At 33.7% G+C, this 8,918-nt stretch overlaps 1 long non-coding RNA gene across 2 annotated transcripts; it reads right to left on the reverse strand.

Moving 5' to 3' along the window:
• Positions 1-245: 245 nt before the first annotated feature.
• LOC143222075 (uncharacterized) lies at positions 246-2,889 on the reverse strand. Of its 2 annotated transcripts, XR_013011993.1 has the most exons (3): positions 2,681-2,882; positions 2,303-2,474; positions 246-491 (listed from the first exon to the last, which is right to left on the reverse strand). It is a non-coding gene; the product is annotated as an uncharacterized LOC143222075 (long non-coding RNA). The 2 variants fall into 2 exon arrangements; XR_013011992.1 differs by lacking the exon at positions 2,303-2,474 and having other exon boundaries at positions 2,681-2,889.
• Positions 2,890-8,918: the final 6,029 nt, after the last annotated feature.

Here is an 8,918-nt window from a genome sequence, read left to right on the forward strand (position 1 = left end):
GGGACGGCTAGCACAGATAGCCCTCGAGTAACTTTGCGCAAAATTAAAAAAAACAGAAAACTTATACTGCTTCGACTGCTCTTTATTTATCACTTTCACTATTCCAATTTAAACACATAAACATTTTCTTCAACAATGTGTTAATGTATTGTTGTGATAGTAAGGTGTTTTGCTTTCATAAAATATTGATTATTTCACTTTGTTTTTTGTTGTTGTTTTTTTACATTTTACACATAGCAACATTGTTGTACTTATTAAAAGGTTTTAATAAATAACAGGGCCATTTTCATAAAAAGATTATGTGTAGAGATATATACTACAAGATTTTGTGATTGAAAGATATTCATCCTGTAAAACATCCTGGCTTCACATTCAGCAATGTATCATGTTGTCCAACAGTATCTAGTCACGTTGAAGAGTGAATGGTTTCATATCATGCCACTAAACAGTCAGGTAGGTATACCGATGCCCAGCAGAGTAGCCAAACGTTTCTGAAAATATAGATTTGAGACTTTTAAGTGTACAGAAAACATGCAAGAACAAGTGTAGATTTATACACAAAATCTTTCACTGACAAACCTTCATTGTGTTACCAAAACTTACTGATCTTTTCTACCGTGTTGCCTGGCTACTGAGATTTAGGACCAAAAATCAAGGTATGAAAACCATCAACAAACTTGAGAGACAGAATTTTGGAAATACCAAATTTAAATACTGTAGCAGAACAAAGAAAGTCAGATATCCCAAAGTCCACAGAAAAGACTCCACAAATTTATAAAAATATTAGTCACAGTATAGTTGTTTAAAAACAGGTAAATTTTATAATGCTGTCTATTTTTATTTATTAATAAAGAAATATCTTACTAAAAGCACAATACAGTTTATTTCTACATCATATAAATTCATCTTTTTGAATGTGTATTTTTAAGTATATATACACATTTTCCATACAGAAACATGTACATGTTGGTTTAAAACTGGAACACAAGTGCAGTATGTATCCTTTAGCTATGTAAAAGGATTAGTGCATGTGCACAACCCTGAGACGACTAGTCGTCTTGGTACTGATGTGCATGGAAATCTAGAAGAAAAAAAAAAGCAAGTATTGCTGAATAAAGAGAAATTGTACACTAAGATATGAAATAGTAAAATTCATGGATAGTTCAGTTATTACATAAAAATCATACATCTTATAAAAAAAATGGTTCCATGTCTTCTTTTGACTTCATATTCTTCTAATTTTTTGAGAAAATTAAGAAACCCAAACCTTTTTTTTTTCAGAAGTTTACAAGTTCTTTAATTACATTTAAAGAATTTAATTGTAGCAAAGCTCCACAATGTTGTAAAAATATTAGTCATGGTGCAGCTATGTAAAAACAGGTATATTTGAGGATGGGGTCCTTTTCTTACATGTAGAACTATCCAAAACACAGTGCAGTTTCTTTCACATCATATAAATCCATCTTTAAATGCATATTTTAAGTAACTATAAATTCCCTAATAAACTACCTACATCAAGTATGCAACTAAACTTGAAAATCAACTTGCACACACAGGTTTCCACATTTTTATCTTCTCTTCCATGCCCTTTTTATTGCAAAAAACTAAACTAGAAGAAGTGAAAGATGTTTTGCTTCCATTTATTTAAGAAAGCAGAGCAGAGAAATAAACTTTGGTTATGCTATACCAATTAAAACAAATGTGAAATATGACATAGTGTGAAAACAAAACTTCAACTTGAAAAGAAAAAAGTTATTCTTATTTGAGTGGAGAAACTACAAAAATTACAAACTTTTAATTTCTTTACACTGTTTTTTTTTTAATATATTTTGGATATCTTGGTAAAATTATAAGATTTTTATATGTAAGGTTTTCCAACATGAATGTTTCCATTTAGAGATGAGCATTACATCTGTGGAAAATTCAAGCATTTACCTCATTCAAATATGTCTTGAAGTTTTAGCCTTTCAGTAATGAAAAATACATTTTTCCGTTTTACAGTATTCTGAATTGCATACCTTTCTTGTCTATTTAAATTTAGTTTTTTTTCTTTGATATTTTTCTTGAAGCACATTTAAATACTTGATCACGAACAGGATGAACCCATTAATTAAACAAACCAGTTGTATGATATGATAATTGACAAGATGAACCCACTACTTCATTCAACAACACAACCACGAACAAAAATGTATTTACTTTCATCACTTTGATTTAAATACGTTAGAAACCTTTCACTTTACGGATCTTCATAATAAAAGACAGACCATTATTTTATCTTGACTTTCTCAAAACGACTAACCTGTTTAAGTTTCATTTAAAGCATTGTTCATTATTCAACATACAGTATACAAACGGTATACAGCAAAGTTGAATATGAATCTTCTGCTGGCTATCATGTTCAGATGAAAGATAGCCACAGGAATCAGATAGCACCCTCTGGTGATGATTGGCTCGTCCAACACCAGTTATTGCTTTAAGCAAAACAGTATTCATTTTACTGATATTTGAACAAAATCCTTAATATATGCGTTCGCGCACACACTCACACAAAACAATTATCAAAGGTATATGTATGTAATCACAATATTTTATTGTACAGATTAATAACACCACTACAATAAAATAAAAACATAATAGAACTTAAAATACAGAAGATAGGGTATTAAAATTTGCTTACGTGGTTCAGTGTTATTTTTAACAAAATTAAATTCTTCTAGATATATTCTGATTTTTTTCCAGATGAACACATCATAATTTAAATTCACAATGGAAAAATAAGTCAAATGTAGAGATATTGTAACCTCTACAGGTACAGACGTAGCAAACCACAAACGGATTGCTACTTATGGAAATACAGGCTTCGTTTGTCCAAAACCTTTTTTTTCTGCGCCCTCTGTCTAAAAGTATTCTACAGAAAATGTAATTAAAGTATAGTTTAATTACATTTTCTGTAGAATAGTTTAATTTAACAAACCAAAACATACTTGAGTCTTATTACTTAGTATCGTAATTAACACAAAATAATCAATTAAAAACTGTTCGTATGTCGTGAAATATATAGGCAAAAACGGCTCGTTTGGGTTGAGAAAATATTTTACGTAGAAGAGCGAACAACGTTTCGACCTTCTTCGGTCATCGTCAGGTTCACAAAGAAAGAAAGAGGTAACTGACCGGAAGCTGACCACATGTTTGAAGGCAGTTGTGCAATTTTAAAAAATCACGAAACTATATACGGCTGTATACCATATATTCCCGACATCAGCATAAAAATAACCAACATTTGGCAAAAACTAACAACAAACTATGACATTCCAGTTAATAACAAATTTATTAAAAAACCAGGCACAAAACTAAATTCTATACAATGTAAAAACTACACTGACAAACACAACACCGACATTATTTATAAAATACAATGTGATAACTGCCACGACTTCTATATTGGAGAAACAAGTAGAAAAATGGAAATCATATTCAAAGAACACAAAAAATCACCTTCACACGTTTTCGATCACTGCAAATCAAATAAACACAACATAATCATAGAAAACACCCAAATACTAAATAAAGAAACAAACATAAAATTAAAGAAGCCTTACTTATACAACTCAAGCCCAAAAATACACCTTTCCACCTATATTAATAAATATATCCAACATTTAAGCAAGCCCTCTACATTCCTACACTCAGTTAAACAACCGCCTTCAAACATGTGGTCAGCTACCGGTCAGTAACTCTTTCTTTATTTGTGAACCTGACGATGACCGAAGAAGGTCGAAACGTTGTTCGCTCCTCCATTAGTGCCTTCTCTATCCATACCAGCCGTTTTTAAACATATAATTTTCTCTACAAGTGGGTTTTCTCGTCGCTACAGAGAGAACTCGGCTCGGCGAGAATGTTTGTCACTGAGCCCGTACTAGTTCTCAACGCTTCTGGCACAGATAGATTATTGTGTAGCTCTGTGTTTAACTTCAAACAAACAAATGAATCAGTTCTGCTCTGCACATTTTAAGAGAACGTATTTTGAACGTGATCTCACAAAAATGGCTGAAATGGGATACAATGGTATACAAATTAAAAGTAAAATTAGACGTTATATTTATACCAACGATATTCGTGGTGGGTGAGCTATTGCAGACAATGCAAAACGGTACACTTATCTGATTCAAACGATAGATCAGGAAATATAATTTCAATGTGTTTACAACTTAACTCCTCACGAAATATGGCACGTCAGCTTAGATGTTCCTTAATTATCACATGTGCAGAAGCGTAATACATAATTGTCATAGTTTTCTCCGGACCTTTTGATTGATTCAAACTAATATACTTGAACAGTTAGCAGTGGTGTAGGAAGGAATTTCAAAGTATGGATGCTTGGCAAGATATACAACTTTTGCAATGAGAAAATCGAAATATAAGAAGACAGCTCAATCTAGGAAAGTCTGGGGGTATGCCCCCAGAAAATTGATACAATAATATAATTTGAAGTTGCTATATAAGTCAAAAATATAATAGTAGAAGTGTTATAGCACTCCCTATTCCGATGCTTCTGGTTGGGATTGTGTGTGTTTTCTCATAACAAAGCCACATCGGGCTATCTGCTGTTTCCACCGAGGAGAACCGAGCCGCTGACTTTAGCGTTGTAAATTCATAGACTTACCGTTGTTCCAGTGGAGGAACAGGTTGGAATTGAGACATGTATCAATTCGTAATTGGAGGTTTAAGCAAAACATTGTAAAAAATAACGTTAGCTGCGATATGTCGTCGGCTTAATGCATGTATGTCCAAGGAACTACTTTCAAGAGGGGGGCAAAATATATATGTAGAGGATCAGCTTTTACATTGTAAGTCAACAGACTAAAAGAATATATGTCATGTGTGTTTAAATGCAAACACAAGTTTACAATTTTAATAATAATCACAAAACAATACATATTCTACGATGTTAAATTTACATCATAATACGTGTAATTTTTTGTGACGTGTACGGGGGCAAATGTTCCCTCTTGCCCCTTCCTGCAAGCGCCCCTGATTCTATGCCAAAAAATTAAACCTTGAGTAACGTCAAGCCGTTTCTAATATTATGAAATTACGTAAATGGAATCTGTTTAAACTTCGGTAAACTCTGTAATAATTAACACATTTTGTCATGTTATTTTATAATAATGTAAAACTATTTATTTTAAATTGGCTCAGACTAAGACAAAGAAAAAAAATTAATGTCCTGTAACATATTCAGAATGAAGACGATAAAACAATGAAATTAAACATTCATTATGAACTTTAGGCGGCGTTATAAAATAGCTAAAAGTCGTGATAGATTAATGAGATGTACTGTTGACAAGGGCAATCGCTATACCGAAAAAAAATTCCTATCATCGGCACAGCGGTATGTCTGCGGACTTACAAAGCTAGAATCCGGATTTCGATACCCGTGGTAGTAAGAGTGCAGTAGCCCATTGGCCTGTTTTCTACTTAACTTCAAACAAACAACAAAAATGTCGAAACGAGGCTCTCAATGCACTCGTGTAGGCCTATCGTAAACAAACAATGGCGACAACACACAAAAACCTGAGTAATCATTGACGGACAGATAATACAGCTGCTGTACCAAATATTTCAAAGAGTGTTGTACTGCCATCATTCAAAGACATTGAAAATTATTTGCAAAATACGCCATTCATGGTCTTATATGAGTCGTACGTGCATTACTATTTTAATAGTACGTTATGTGTCACAGACATTAACCTAAAAGTGAAACTGTATATTTGAGATTTCTTAAATTCGTTATTGTGTTTATAATTCTTATCTCAATGTTGGTTATTAATTATTTAACATTGTGTGTAACTAATTTGACGAATAAAATTCATAGTACTAAGCATTCAGTGATAACGCGTACACACTGTAAACCTATGCATTGATGGGGGAGACACTGGATTGTTTCTTAACACCTCAACAACAACAAGAATTTTTTTTTATTATCAAGTTTAGACTTAAGTAGCCCACAAATAATTTCGCTATTATTTGGAAAGCTGTTGTTATTGTGAGAGTTTTGCAAATGTCTTTCTGTGTTTCCACCACCAGTATCACTCAGAATTAATACGCCTAGACCACTGTGTTAACGCACCAATTTGGGCTTTATTCACTAAAATATCAGATAATGAAACTACTATTTGGACATTTATTTATGTATCCTTGAAAATTTTTTCAAAGTGTACAGCGGATTTTCTCTCCTTACAATAATAAATGCGTATGTCATATAGATTAGCTAGGAAAATTAAATACAAAGGCCTGTTTGGCACTGTAATTTATTGTATAGGTTTAGAATATCACATAGCCTTATAACAAGCCCAGGAATAGATTGCATAGGGACAATTTGTTTCTTTGTTTTTTGAAATTCGCACAAAGCTACTTGAGGGCTATCTGTGCTAGCCATCCCTAATTTAGCAGTGCAAGACTAGAGGGAAGGCAGCTAGTCATCACCACCCACCGCCAACTCTTGAGCTACTCTTTTACCAATGAATAGTGGGATTGACCGTCACTTATAACGCCCCAACGGCTGAAAGGGCGAGCATGTTTGGCGCGACAGTGATTCGAACCCGCGACCCTCAGATTACGAGTCGAACGCCTTAACACGCTTGCCATGCCGGGCCGCTTGCATAGGGACAAAGCCTATTGGTAGTATCAGTCTAGACCTATGTAAACCTACACGCCACTTTTTCATTATTTACTGGAAAGGAAAGTCTTTCATCACGCCAGTTCTTTACAAGCCACTGTTTCCTCCAGTTATCACTTGTAGGTAATCTGTGAACGAGAGAGATTTCTTGTATAGCGCATCATTAAAGCAGATTGAGGCCCAACAGTGACACGGTACTATTATTTATGTTTGCGTTAAGAATAAACGCTTCGTGCTCTATCTAAGGTTGTAGGCACGTGAATAAAAACATTTATTTTAAAAAATTAACATATTTTGACAATATATAAAATAATTTTCATCTCATTACATTATGTCTAATACTTGTTTGTTTGTTTGTTTTGTAATTTCGCACAAAGCTACTCGAGGGCTATCTGTGCTAGCCGTCCCTAATTTAGCAGTGTAAGACTAGAGGGAAGGCAGCTAGTCATCACCACCCACCGCCAACTCTTGGGCTACTCTTTACCAACGAATAGTGGGATTGACCGTCACATTATACACCCCCACGGCTGGGAGGGCGAGCATGTTTAGCGCGACGCGGGCGCGAACCCGCGACCCTCGGATTACGAGTCGCACGCCTTACGCGCTAGGACATGCCGGGCCTTATGTCTAATACAGATCGACGAAATGTGACACGCAAGTTTATTGTTATTTCTTTTTCTTTTAACAAAATAAATGATTTGTCTGGCACAGATTATTTTCTTTACAAAATAATAATGTCTGTAAATATTCTCAGAAGAGCACTTTCTACTTTAAATGCAGATAAAATTATTGTTAATCACATTATCATTCAAATAAATAATAAATTGTTAACAAATGTAAAAACTACAATATTTATATCACTAATTCTTTCTTACTTTAGCTCTCTCTCATATAATCAATGTAGATTAATCACGTATATATTGCTATTCCTAAACGTCTTTACACTTTATGTGTGTGTTTTAACGAATATAAATAATAGTATTACTGGTACTTTAAACATTGCGATAATTTGTTTGTAATTCGGTACAACGTTACACATTGGGCTATTTGTTCTTTGCCCACCACGTATATCGATACAAGATTTCTAGTGTTGTCAGTCCGAAGATACATCACTGAGTCACTGGGTGGCAAACTGCAGTGGACAACACTTATTAGATATATCAAAGTTCTTTTAATTTATTTTATTTCAATCCGTTTTAATATATTTCAACTAATTTCCATTAAGTAAAATTTAATTGGATGCCCCCCCCCTCAGTGGTACAGCGCCATGCCTGCTCATTTAACAACGCTAGAAACCGGGTTTCGATAACTGTGATGATAGAAGCACAAACGGCCCACCGTGTAGCTACAAATTAATTACTTCGATTTGCGCGCCATCTATTGTACACACTTGAGTTTGTAATCTTGTGAAACGTGTGTTCATTTTGAGGTTATTATTGAGGTTCAGAGAATTAAAGTCTTAGACTCACTTCTTCTTCAGTATCTATCACTAACTCTTTATGTAAATTTATCTTAAATATAGTTTCACGCATAATAGGTTCAGGCCAATTAACAGATCTTAAGAGATAAAAAATTTGAAAGTTAGGTAAGAAGATTAAATTAAACCTTATAGCCATTACAAAAGTAGGCCTAACGTCCCATCAAGTTGTTATATTACATAGATGCGTATAATACTATATTAGGAACATAAGCCAAAAACATATTAAGGTACATTTGTAATAATTCCACAGACCTGTTTTATTATCACCCGTCTTTAAAGCTTTTTGATCTTTTGTAAAATTATGTCAAAATTCTTATAATAATAAAATTATTATTATTATTGTAGAAACAGATAGCTAGCTGTACGATAGAAAGAATAAAATAAACTTCAGTACTAGTGACGGAAAATTTTTGGAATATCAGTCTGGCCCAGTGGGATGCTAAAATAACTTCTGTTTGTTTTTGAGCCTAACATCTATCAAGAGAATTAACGAAAATATAATTTCGGGGCTAATTTGGTGTGTTGAAAAGTAAGATCACGTCCATTGTTTTATTTATTTTTAGAAAATGTTCATACATATTTAATCTATATTTCTTGTTGTGGTTGTTTTGAATTAAGCACAAAGCTACATAATCGGCTATCTGTGCTCTGCCCACTACGGGTATCGAAATCCGGTTTTTAGCGTTGTATGTCCTTAGACATACCGCTAAGCCACTGGGGGGGGGCATATTTCTTACACTACTAAGTGAAGGACGA

The sequence above is a fragment of the Tachypleus tridentatus genome, chromosome 1, assembly GCF_004210375.1.
Source record: "Tachypleus tridentatus isolate NWPU-2018 chromosome 1, ASM421037v1, whole genome shotgun sequence".
In the NCBI taxonomy this organism is placed as follows: Eukaryota; Metazoa; Arthropoda; class Merostomata; order Xiphosura; family Limulidae; genus Tachypleus; species Tachypleus tridentatus.